An 11,786-nucleotide genomic window follows, 5' to 3' on the forward strand; every position below is an offset into this window, starting at 1 on the left:
CATTGCTAAAATGTTATCTTACCTTTAGAATTATTTTCTGTTACTGAACTGTAAAGAAACTAAGATTTTTTTCTAAATCCTGAGTCAAAGACTTCTGGTAGCCATAATTTTAGTGAGTCTCTGGGAGGTCATTTCACTAGTGATCTCTTGTAAATCACAGAATCCTTTCTTCTTTAAAGACCACTGTCCTGCAGATTAGAATGGTCTTGTGTGTTGATGAATTCTTTAAAAGACCAGTGGGCATACAAATGTATATACATGACAGATAGACAAAATAATACGTTTTAAAAAGTCTCTTTAAAAGATTTTGTTTTATATTAAATGTGTATTGAGTCTAATGAGACTAAGACAGGCTCTTTAGTATTTTAATGTTAAAGATCAAAATGAATCTTACTTCCAACTTCCAAGAAACTATATAAAATTGTGACAAAGATATTTTCATAAAAATACTGATTACAGAATTTCTTATGGAGCAAATAAATAAATAGAAAAATAAAATAAAAACAACCTAAAGATCCAACATGGATGGTTGATTACATAAAAGACACTGCTTTTGTGTGAGGGAATAACATGCAGCCCCTATAAACTATGTCTATGAATTACTTTAATGACTGAATAGATTAGGTCCTCCTAATCAATTAAGTTTTGAAAAAAGGTAGAATAAAAATTATACACAGTAGGGTATTTTATGCTTTTCCCTTTTCTATGTATCTAAAAATTCTTGAAAGATATATACCCAAATATGAAAACTTTTTAAATAGTTTATGTAAAATGTTTATTTTTATATTTTGCTGTATGTTCCAAATTTTCTACAATAAAAATTTCATATTGCTTAATTAACCTAAAAGAATTAAGATTTTTACTCTATTAGTTTCATTTTAATGAATTGTTTTAGTTTCTCAAGTGTATCATGTTCTTTGATGCTTGTTCTTCCTTCTGTCTGGAATGTTCTTTTCCTATCCTTGTGGCTGGCTGCTTTATATCATTTTATATTTATGCTCAAACATCATTTCCTCAGTGAAACTTTCCAAAAGTACCCCATTAAATGTACAGCCCCCTCCCCCATATTTCATCATTCTTATCCCATTATTGTTGCTTCCTTTTCTTCATGATACTACCTGAAATTACATTATTAACCTATTATTTCATCTATTTATTTGTTAATTTCAGCCTATTACATTACTAAAGAAATCTGCATGAGAAAACTTGCCTACTTTAAGTTCCCACGTCCTAGAACTCTACCTTGCATTAAGGAGGCAACAGATTCCTGTCTGTAACACCTGTACAGATGCCACTTTAAATCTAGAAATAGCTAAGTAATCTCGAGTGCCTCTAAAACAAGACCAAAAAATTTCATTAGTTTCCTTGGGCTGTATATAAACCTATTTTCACAACTATTTTGACATAAAATTGAGAGGAAGAAGTATCATTGTCCAGGACAAATAATGGAGTGTAGTCGGTGGCAAACTGTAGAAGTTAGGTTCTACATGAACGTATGTATTAGACTTGGTGTTCCTATTGGTTGTTTGTAAAGTTGTTGTTTGAGTGGCAGCCTTCAGGGAACGTTATCTTCTAGCCAAAAGTAAAATTGTCCTTCAGTAAAAGGGCAGATTTCCTGGAACCTTTATAGATAAGTTACAAGGTGGGTATGTTGGAAGTGAGCCCTCTCATGGGATTTAAAGTGTTGCTGAAAGTCATCAATTGCTACAAACTCTATGATTTTTCTTCATTGAGTGTCATGATGATATATTCTTTGTACTAGATGTGAAATAAATACATGTGTCTGCCGGGGTCCAGCCCCGGCTGATCCAGGGTATTTGAAGGAGAGATGGCATAGGCGACCTATTTATTTAAATATTTATCAAAGATATAAAGAGCAATAGAATGAGGATAGCTCAGTGAGGAAATTCAGTGGAGAAAAGAGGCTGAGTAGCTTGGTTTACGCGGGAGACCAATAAAACTTCAAGACAAGAAGTTTGCACCACTTACGTAGGCCGCAGGCGTCCTTCCATTCTCCCAAAGGAGAGGAGACACTGAGGCCTCCCTGGTCAGATCTTAGAAGCTCAGGCATAATTAGTAAGCATGGTGGGTTCCATGCTCCAGATGGAGACTCAGCCAGAGTGAGAGAGAGAGCGACATGGGGAGACCAAGTTTCAGTGAACAAGGCCCGCACTTTATTTTCCAAAGTAGTTTTTATACCTTAAGTTGTGCATAGAGGATAATGGGAGAAGGGGTAGAGTCATGCAGTAAGCCAGGCTTTCTTCCTGCAAACTTATCATATGCAAAAGTTTAGGTGATTTGCACCATCTTCTGGCCCGGAGGCCTGTTAACATTTTAAGAAACTTATTTTTCTCTAAAGGTGATTATTCTAAAGTCAGGCGCCAGCCTCCAAAAAGCACTGGACAAAGCTGTATTCTTATAGGGCAAAGGTGAGGTGGGCTCAATCAAGAAAAGAATTAACTCAAGGGTCCAAGGTTACAAACATTGAGGCTACTACTTACATTTCTATACACCCATTATATCAATCAATACACTGCCAAGGACACAGTAGGTAAGGGGTATGGAGACTTAGCAGCAAACATTGGCCCAATAAGTGAAAAACCCTTCACCAATACAATTTCTAATCAATCTTTTAACTACTCAAAAGAATCTGTGTTTAGACAGTTTAGAACATCTCCTGCCTCTCACAGTTGGGAGGCTCTGAACAATCACATGTGGCCGGAAAAACCTATTCAGGCAGGCTAGAGGATTTCCAAAGGAGTTTGTAGGTTGAAACACTGTCACACCCAGGAATTATTAACTGGAGTTGTAAGCTAACTCTTTTTTCAGAGAGAGGTAGTGGGGGACAGCCCCCCATAAAGTCAGAGGTGTAGGTGAAAGCACAAAGCAGAAAGTAGGCAGACTCTGGTTTTGGGGGTAGATGCTCAAGAATTTCCAGGGGGACTCCTGAGGCTCAATCCCGCCTTTGTGTATGCCGAGCCTCCTTCCTCATGACCTTTGCCACGGGTGGAGTGCCTCACACTGGCTCCCGGCAGTGATAGAATTCTAGTTGAGCTATTCCAGATCCTGAAAGATGATGCTGTGGAAAGTGCTGCACTCAATATGCAATATGCACTCAATATGCAGTATGCCAGCTCCCGGCATGTGTCTATATTTTATCTAGGCAGATAAAACAAGGGACCTGAAAGTAGTCTCTTTATTCTGAAAAACTGGATATAGTGTATTAAGAAGGTGTTGAGAAAATAGGGAAACATTTCTGCATATTTTAGGGTTTTTTTAATCCCATTTTATTGTCATATTCCAATAGTACAGTGGAAACCATACCTAAATATAAATGTTCCTTATTATAGTCTGCCAAATTTTATAAATAACAGTCGTATTGTTATTATTAATTTTAATGATGCCTAAAATTTACTAAGCAACTATTATGTACTAGGTAGTATACTAAACACTTTAATATGTAATTATGTATAATTCACTTTTTACAATAATGCTCTTAGGTTGGCCTTTTATGAGCCTGGTTTAAGAAATGAGGAAAATGAGATCTGAGATCAGAGGGGATGTTAGGTTCCCCAGGCTACATGGTGAAAATGGTGAAAATGCCATTCGGCCCCAAGTTGGACTGCTTCCAAACCCTGGGATTTTTAATTCCTGCCATCTTAATTGATTCTGTTGTTTGAATTTGAGAAGAGACTTTCTTCATTTAACATTTATTTAATTTCCAGGAGGAACTACTAAAAACATGGTTACAAGAATATAATGCAAGTAAGAGGAATCGTTTAACTTACTGCTGAGAATAGCTAGGAATATATTTACCTCTTGACTGAGTGAAGGAAATAATAATGTTTCTTTGCTCACCTACTACAACAGATTATCTTAAATTCTAAAGTATGCGCGAGTCTTTGTTTTTAATTTCCATAAACCCAAGGGCCATGCCTTGCATATGCACAAGTCTTTGTTTTTAATTTCCATAAACCCAAGGGCCATGCCTTGCATTTCTTTTGTGACGTCTCATTGTGTTTAGTATAGTGCCCTGCAGAGTTAAGTGGTCAAAAAACGCTTGTAGACAGAATTTCTCATTGGGCATTTGTCAATATCCTACAGTGTACTTTTAAGATTTAATGAAACTGTACTCTCAAAGAAAGAAATGTGCATCTGTTCTAATGCCCCATGAAAATCAATATATGTACTATAATGACTTGAAACATCCATTTATTTTTTTCTGCTTTATTTTTTCCACCTATTTATAGAGGAAAATAATAACTATGTATTCTTTTTTTTTTTTAGCAAGTTGAAACATGAGGAAGTTAGGTTTGATAGTTGTTCTGAAAATACTTACTTGTTACTTACTTTTCATGCTAACACATAGCTTATAGAACTTTTATTTTTAAATGCCAGCTTCTTTTGTTTAATTATTTTGAATACAGGGAACGTGGCACCATTTATTTAAGTTACTCTAAATTAACACCCAATACACATCTTGAAATTAAAAGACGCTTACTCCTTGGAAGGAAAGTTTTGACCAACCTAGATAGCATATTGAAAAGCAGAGACATTACTTTGGCAACAAGGTCCGTCTAGTCAAGGCTATGGTTTTTCCTGTGGTCATGTATGGATGTGAGAGTTGGACTGTGAAGAAGGCTGAACGCCAAAGAATTGATGCTTTTGAACTGTGGTGTTGGAGAAGACTCTTGAGAGTCCCTTGGACTGCAAGGAGATCCAACCAGTCCATTCTGAAGGAGATCCACCCTGGGATTTCTTTGGAAGGAATGATGCTGAAGCTGAAACTCCAGTACTTTGACCACCTCATGCGAAGAGTTGACTCATTGGAAAAGACTCTGATGCTGGGAGGGATTGGGGGCAGGAGGAGAAGGGGACGACAGAGGATGAGATGGCTGGATGGCATCACTGACTTGATGGATGTGAGTTTGGGTGAACTCCGGGAATTGGTGATGGACAGGGCGGCCTGGCATGCTGCGATTCATGGGGTCGCAAACAGTCGGACACGACTGAGTGACTGAACTGATACATCTTGAGGGCTTCTCCGATGGCTCAGTGGTAAAGACCTGCCTGCAGTGCAGGAGAACCAGGAGGCGCAGGTTCAATCCCTGAATTGGGAAGATTCCCTGGAGGAGGAAATGGCAATCCATTCCAGTATTCTTGCCTGGACAATCCCATGAACAGAGGAGCCTAATGGGCTACAATCCATATAGTCACAAAGAGTCAGAAATGACTGACCACAGCATAGCAGCAGCTACATCTTGACTTGACCATATTCCTGACAGACTCTTGATGAAAGTGAAAGAGGATAGTGAACAAATTGGCTTAAAAGTCAACATTCAGGAAACTAAGATCATGGCATCTGGTCCCATCACTTCATGGCAAATAGACAGGGAAACAATAGAAACAGTGACAGACTTTATTTTGGGGGGCTCCAAAATCACTGCAGATGATGACTGTAGCCATGAAATTAAAAGACGCTTGCTCCTTGGAATAAAAGTTATGACCCACCTAGACAGCATATTCAAAAGCAGAGACATTACTTTGCCAACAAAGGTCTACCTAGTAAAAGTCATGGTTGTTCCAGTAGTTGTATATGGATGAGAGAGTTGGACTATAAAGAAAGCTGAGCACTGAAGTATTGATGCTTTTGAACTGTTACGTTGGAGGAGACTCTTGAGAGTCCCCAGACTGCAAAGAGATCCAACCAGTCCATCCTAAAGGAAATCAGTCCTGAATGTTCATTGGAAGGACTGATGTGGAAGCTGAAACTCCAATACTTTGGCTACCTGATGCAAAGAACTGACTCATTTGAAAAGACCCTGTTGCTGGGAAAGATTGAAGGTGAAAGAAGGGGACGACAGAGGATGAGATGGTTGGATGGCATCACCGACTCAGTGGGCATGAGTTTGAGTAAACTCCAGGAGTTGATGATGGACAGGGAGGCCTGGCGTCTGCAGTCCATGGGGTTGCAAAGAATCAGACACGACTGGGTGACTGAACTGATATGGATGTAATGAAATACCAAGATCCCCCTCATTTTGTATATTGCTCACTATGTCACTCAAATGCTGTTATTAATCTCCTCACTGGTATAAAGTAGGTGTTGAATGAAATTATTTATAAAATTTTTAAAGTATTTTGGCCCATTTATTCATTTAACTTATTGGCCGTGGGGCATGTGGAATCTTATTTCCCAACCAGGGATTGAACTTGTTCCTCCTGCAGCAGAAGCACTAAGTCTTAACCACTGGACCAGCAGGGAAGTTCCTCTAAGGTTTTTAATAGAGTAGCATTTTCTGATACTATTATATTGCATAATATGTATCTACTATGATATATATATATTATGGCATAATATACGTCTGTGAGTACATACATACTATATATAATGCTATATGTAGTAAAATAGAACATGTATTTTCACTGATTGCTCTAATTTGACTGGATTTTTCTTGAAATATAACTCATGATTCAAGGTCAGAATAATGTTGGCTTAGAATGGAAGTACAATCTGCTGATTTCTCTCAACCATAGTTCCCATTTTAAAAATAATTTACTATTCATATGTGAATTTTGGCATTATGCTCAGGGTGTTCTTTAGTATATGCTAAGGCCATTTCAAAAGTGGTATGCTATTTTCAGAGTAAGATATTTACAATGTGGTTTGTTTCAAAACTTGTTGACTATGATTTCTTAACTTCCATTCCATCTATATTATTATCTCTGTATAAACCATTTCCAAAATTCTTTTAAGAATGTAAAAAAAAACTACTTTAAAAACTCTCATTATAAGTATTTGTGCTTGTTCTCAAAATTATCCATTTCCAGAACACACAAAATTACATGATCTCAGAGAGATCTAAAATTTTAGACTGGAAAGAAACTTGTGAGTCATCTATGTAACTGTAGATTTTACCAAAAATGCAGAAACTGAGGTTCAGAAAGATAAGCGAATTGTCCAAGCTTATTTATCACATAGCTATTTAGTGATAGAACTTACATATGAATCAAGATCTCCTCTTGCTTTAACATTCCATCCTCTCTTCCACTCTTTTTTCTGGTCTGTTATTTCTTCAATGAGATCAACTTCAGATATACAATCTTACCCATAATCTCTGTGCTTTTCTGCAGTTCTGTTATTTGTTATAGGGCTTCTCAGGTGGCTCAGTGGTAAAGAATCAGCCTGCCAATGCAGGAGACACAGGAGATTCAGGTTCAGTCCCTGGGTTGGGAGGATCCCCTGGGGAAGGGAATGACAACCCACTCCAGTATCCTTGCCTGAAAAAATGCCATGGACAAAGGATCCTGGTGGGCTACAGTCCATAGGGTTGCAAAAAGTCAGACACGACTGAGCATGCACGCATAGGTAGGCACTTTTCAGATTGCTACACCTTCTTGAAGAACTGACCCTTTTATCATTATATATCCCTCTCTGTCTCTGATTTATTTTTAAATTTTGAGATTTATTTTCCCTGTTATTAATATATATTAGTGTGCTGTTATATTACTTTATTTTATAGATAATACATTAACTTATTTATTGTAGGGGAGGAAAATTTTCCTCTACCCTTCTAGGTTCTTTTGGTTGGTCTGTTAGTTAAATTGACCTAAGAGTAACGAAAAGAAAAAATGATGTATGTACAGGAAATCCACAGAGACAATGAGAGGTTCCCTAACAGGCAAGCAGTTGAGGCTCATATGCCATTCTGAGCTAAGGAAAAAGGGGTGGGAGTGTGTAGTTTCAAGAGAAAGGAAGACAATTCACAAAAAGATGGAAAGAGCAAATATTTGGTAAACAAATGCTCACCTTGCCATTCAGAGACAGTAGACACAGAGAGGACTTTGAACAAATAGGCCCTGCTGGCTTCCCCCTAGCTTACCACACCTGGCCCATGTTTTTTTTAATCTCTTGTGATAGTTTTCTCCCTGTACCAGGTCATCTATCTAAATTATTTTAGCCAGTTAAGGCGAAGGTGAAAAACAAAACAAAACACCTTTTTCCTGAGTCTTTGTCAATGTCAACTTTGTCAGTCTTTGTCAACTTCAGGTCAGTGTAATTCGTATGCAAAAGGGACACTCGGGAGGAGGATTGCTCTGAGCCCCTTCAACATCAGGATGTTAGCAGAATCATTTTTACTCTTAGTAAAATATAATCAATAATAAAATATTCTGCCAACCCAGAAAAAATTCTCCCCAAAGAGAGACGAGACAACAGTTTTGTCACTGAATAATTGAAACCAGACTGTGATGCGTATCACAGGCAATCTTCTGAGACTGCAAAAACAGAAAGAAATCTCAGCCTTTTGTATAACCAGGAGATACAATCCATAGCCTGCATGTTTTCAGGATAAATGATAACCAGTTCTCACATAAGAGGACTTAATATCTGTCACACAGAGTTCATCCTACATCGGCCTGATAACTAGGGTGACAATCTGTGTTTCCTAAGTGCCTTTATCCAAATGAGAATTAAACTTCTCATATCTATAGGACAGGAGGTAGCTTTGCACCATCCTGAGAAATTCAGGCTTCTGTCCTTCTATGGAAATTGGGGATAGAGATGTTATCTTCTTTGATGATTTAGTTTCAAAGAGAGGGCAGCCAGGTCCTTGTGAAAAAAAGTTCCTAGGTTCTTCAACACTGGCAAGAGGCTTATTTAGCTTTCAAAAAGATGTACATATTGCTCAAAGGGGCAGGAAAAGTATCACAAATAAAAGTTTTCTAAAGCAAATTCTCTAAGCAAGGGGAGGGGAATGGAAAAGTCTCCCTTTTTGCGCCAGGCAAAATTCCTTTTTTTTTTTTTTTAATCTGTGTTTACCCTTAGAGAAAGGGAGAAGGCACCTTATTACTTCTACGTGGAGGTGACCTCTAGGCATATATTCACTGGGTAGGGAGGTTCCTCCCCTGTAGATGGAGATGGGCGTTCCTGTTCCCCACTTGTTCTCCACTGACACCATGGTAGGCATGGCTTCACCACCACTGGTTAATGGTAGATGTCCTGACTCTCCCCAGTCCTCCTCTGACAACCCCTCAAAGGGGAGAAGCACCTCATTACTTCCCAGTGTGGGTGGAAGAACCAACTCCTCACAGGGTCTCCACTGGCCTCTCCTTACTGACTGATAGAGATGGGGTCAGCTCCCCGTCTGACTCCTCTCTGGGGAGGGTGTTGGCTTTGTTACAGTCCCTCTGGGCTAGCCGCCTGGCCTCCGCATTCAGCCCTTGCTGGCATGAGTACAGATGGGGCCAGAGGTTTTTCCGTAGTCTTTGCCTGGAGCAGAACCATTATTTTCTTCAAATTTCCTGTCTTGCTCAGCTGCTCCTTGCCTGGCCCTTTCACTGGAGGGCAAACTTTTAAAAAGGAAATATTTAATTTATTTGCCTGGATTGGGTCCTAGTTGTGGCAGGCGGGATCTTTCACTACAGCACACAGCCTCTCTAGTTGTGGCTCACTGGCTTAGTTTCTCCTTGACATATGGGATCTTAGTTCCCTGGCCAGGGATCAAACCTGTGTCCCCTGCATCCCTGAGGGGAGGCTTCTGTTGGCACTATTTTGGTCTGTACCTGTTGTTGGTGTTCCCATGCTACTGGGTTCTTCAGCTCCAAATGTGCATATATTAGGGAAAAGAAAACCCATCTTGCCCTTCAAAATTTTGTGTTCACTTTGTGTATACGCTATGGGATTTTAGTTGCACTTAGTGAGAGAAACAGGAGAAAGTACGTCCATTCCATCTTCCCAGAAACCAACGTCTCTCTGCATATTTTGAAAATAGTAGCATGGAAGTCACTGTGTCATGAGAACTCAAAAAGATGTTACCAACATGCCAAACCCTTTACTTTCCTAACCACAAGTTTGTAAGGTCCATGAGGACAGGGGCTTCAAGTAGTACTCACTTTTAGTCAACTTCCATTTCTTCCCACAGTGAGAAAACAGAACATTTTTTTTCCCCCTTGTCTTTATAGTCAGATTTTTTCATGTCTGAAAGTGAATGTTAAATTGAAGCATAATAGTCACGGCACCCAAACACTGCCCTTCCCATCAGGATAATTTGTAGCACTTTTGTCAAAAACTTAAGATAATTGTTAGATCAAAGAAAAAGTGCCCCCTTTTGTTTGATTCAAATTGCCTATTCCTTCTTTTACTTCAAGAAAGAATTTTAAAGGATTTCTTCTCTAAATTATAAAACAAGTCAAGTTAATGGTAATGATAGGGAAAGAATTTTTATTTCTGACTAAAAGAATGATAACTCATTTTTTTTCTTTAATGAGAACAGTAAGTAAAAGTAATTATTCTTGCATGCTTGCTATCTCATTTAGCATTGATACAAAATTCTCTTCAATAAACTCAAGTGGGTTTTTGTTTTTTTTTTTTTGCAAAGTTGGGCTTTAGCAGGTTTATTATTTCCATTAGGCTGTGGAATTTGATTATTCAATCAACCTACTTCAATCTAGAAAAATCTCTTATGGCCCATTATTTTAAGGAATCTTCTTTTGTAAAGCACATGATTGTGAAAAAAAAGAAGAAAAAAAGAAAGACTATCCTCTTACTTTCCTTCTTCTTTTATTTTTAGTTTTAAATAATTCTTGTTGCAGTTCATGTGTAGTAAGCCTATTAAACACATTTATAGCCACAGTTATTCTAAGAAACTTGAAAAATAAAGATTAACATCTGATCCAAACTCAATCACTGGTCTGAGTATATCAAATACATTAAACTTCCTTTTCAGCATAGGAAAATATACTTTCACCAGAAGAAGTATACATCTTCAGGTCGAATTACTCTAGAGGGTTTTGGGTAAAACTTCAAAGATTTTTCCTATGAATAAATAGCCACATGAATCAAATTGAGTTTAGGAAGATAGATAGGTAGATAGGTACAATGTTGCAAAGGTATTTTCTAAAGTAAAATGTACTCTGCACCTTATTTTTCCTAAAAAATATCTTCCCACAAATCATATTATATATGTATAATATATGTAATATGTTATATGTTGATATATGTTAATATATGTTAACATGTATGTGTTAATATATGTAATTGTGCACATTTGTATGTGTACATGTTGAAGCAACAGTTAGAACCAGACATGGAACAACGGACTAGTTCCAAATTGGGAAAGCAGTATGTCGAGGCTGTATATTGTCACTCTGCTTATTTAACTTATATTCAGAGTACATCATGCAAAATGCCAGGCTGGATGAAGCACAAGCAGGAATCCAGATTGCCGGGAGAAATATCAATAACTTCAGATATGCAGATGACACCACTCTTATGGCAGAAAAGGAAGAACTAAAGAGCCTCTTGATGAAGGCAAAAGAGGAGAGTGAAAAAGCTAGCTTAAAACTCAACATTCAAAAAACTAAGATCATAGCATCTGGTCCCCTCACTTCATGGCAAAAGGGAAAAAGTGGAAGCTGTGACAGGTTTTCTTTTCTTGGGCTCTGGTCCCATCACTTCATGGCATATGGATGGGAAACAATGACAGACTTTATTTTCTTGGGCTCCAAAATCACGGCAGATGGTGACTGCAGCCACGAAATTAAAAGATGCTTGTTCCTTGGAAGAAAAGCTATGACCAACCTAGATAGCATATTAAAAAGCAGAGACATTACTTTACCAACAAAGGTCCATCTAGTCAAAGCTATGGTTTTTCCAATAGTCATTTATGTATGTGAGAGTTGGGCCATAAAGAAGACTGAGCACTAAAGAATTGATATTTTTGGAATGTGGTGTTGGAGAAGACCCTTGAGAGTTCCATGGACTGCAAGGCGATCAAACCAGTCAA

The 11,786-nt window shown here is 38.1% G+C and overlaps 1 protein-coding gene across 1 annotated transcript in view; it reads left to right on the plus strand.

Moving 5' to 3' along the window:
• LINGO2 (leucine rich repeat and Ig domain containing 2) overlaps positions 1-11,786 on the plus strand; it is a 1,233,386-nt gene that overhangs the window by 909,110 nt on the left and 312,490 nt on the right. The window lies entirely within an intron of this gene.

Source organism: Bos indicus, chromosome 8, assembly GCF_029378745.1.
Source record: "Bos indicus isolate NIAB-ARS_2022 breed Sahiwal x Tharparkar chromosome 8, NIAB-ARS_B.indTharparkar_mat_pri_1.0, whole genome shotgun sequence".
NCBI classification, from domain to species: Eukaryota; Metazoa; Chordata; class Mammalia; order Artiodactyla; family Bovidae; genus Bos; species Bos indicus.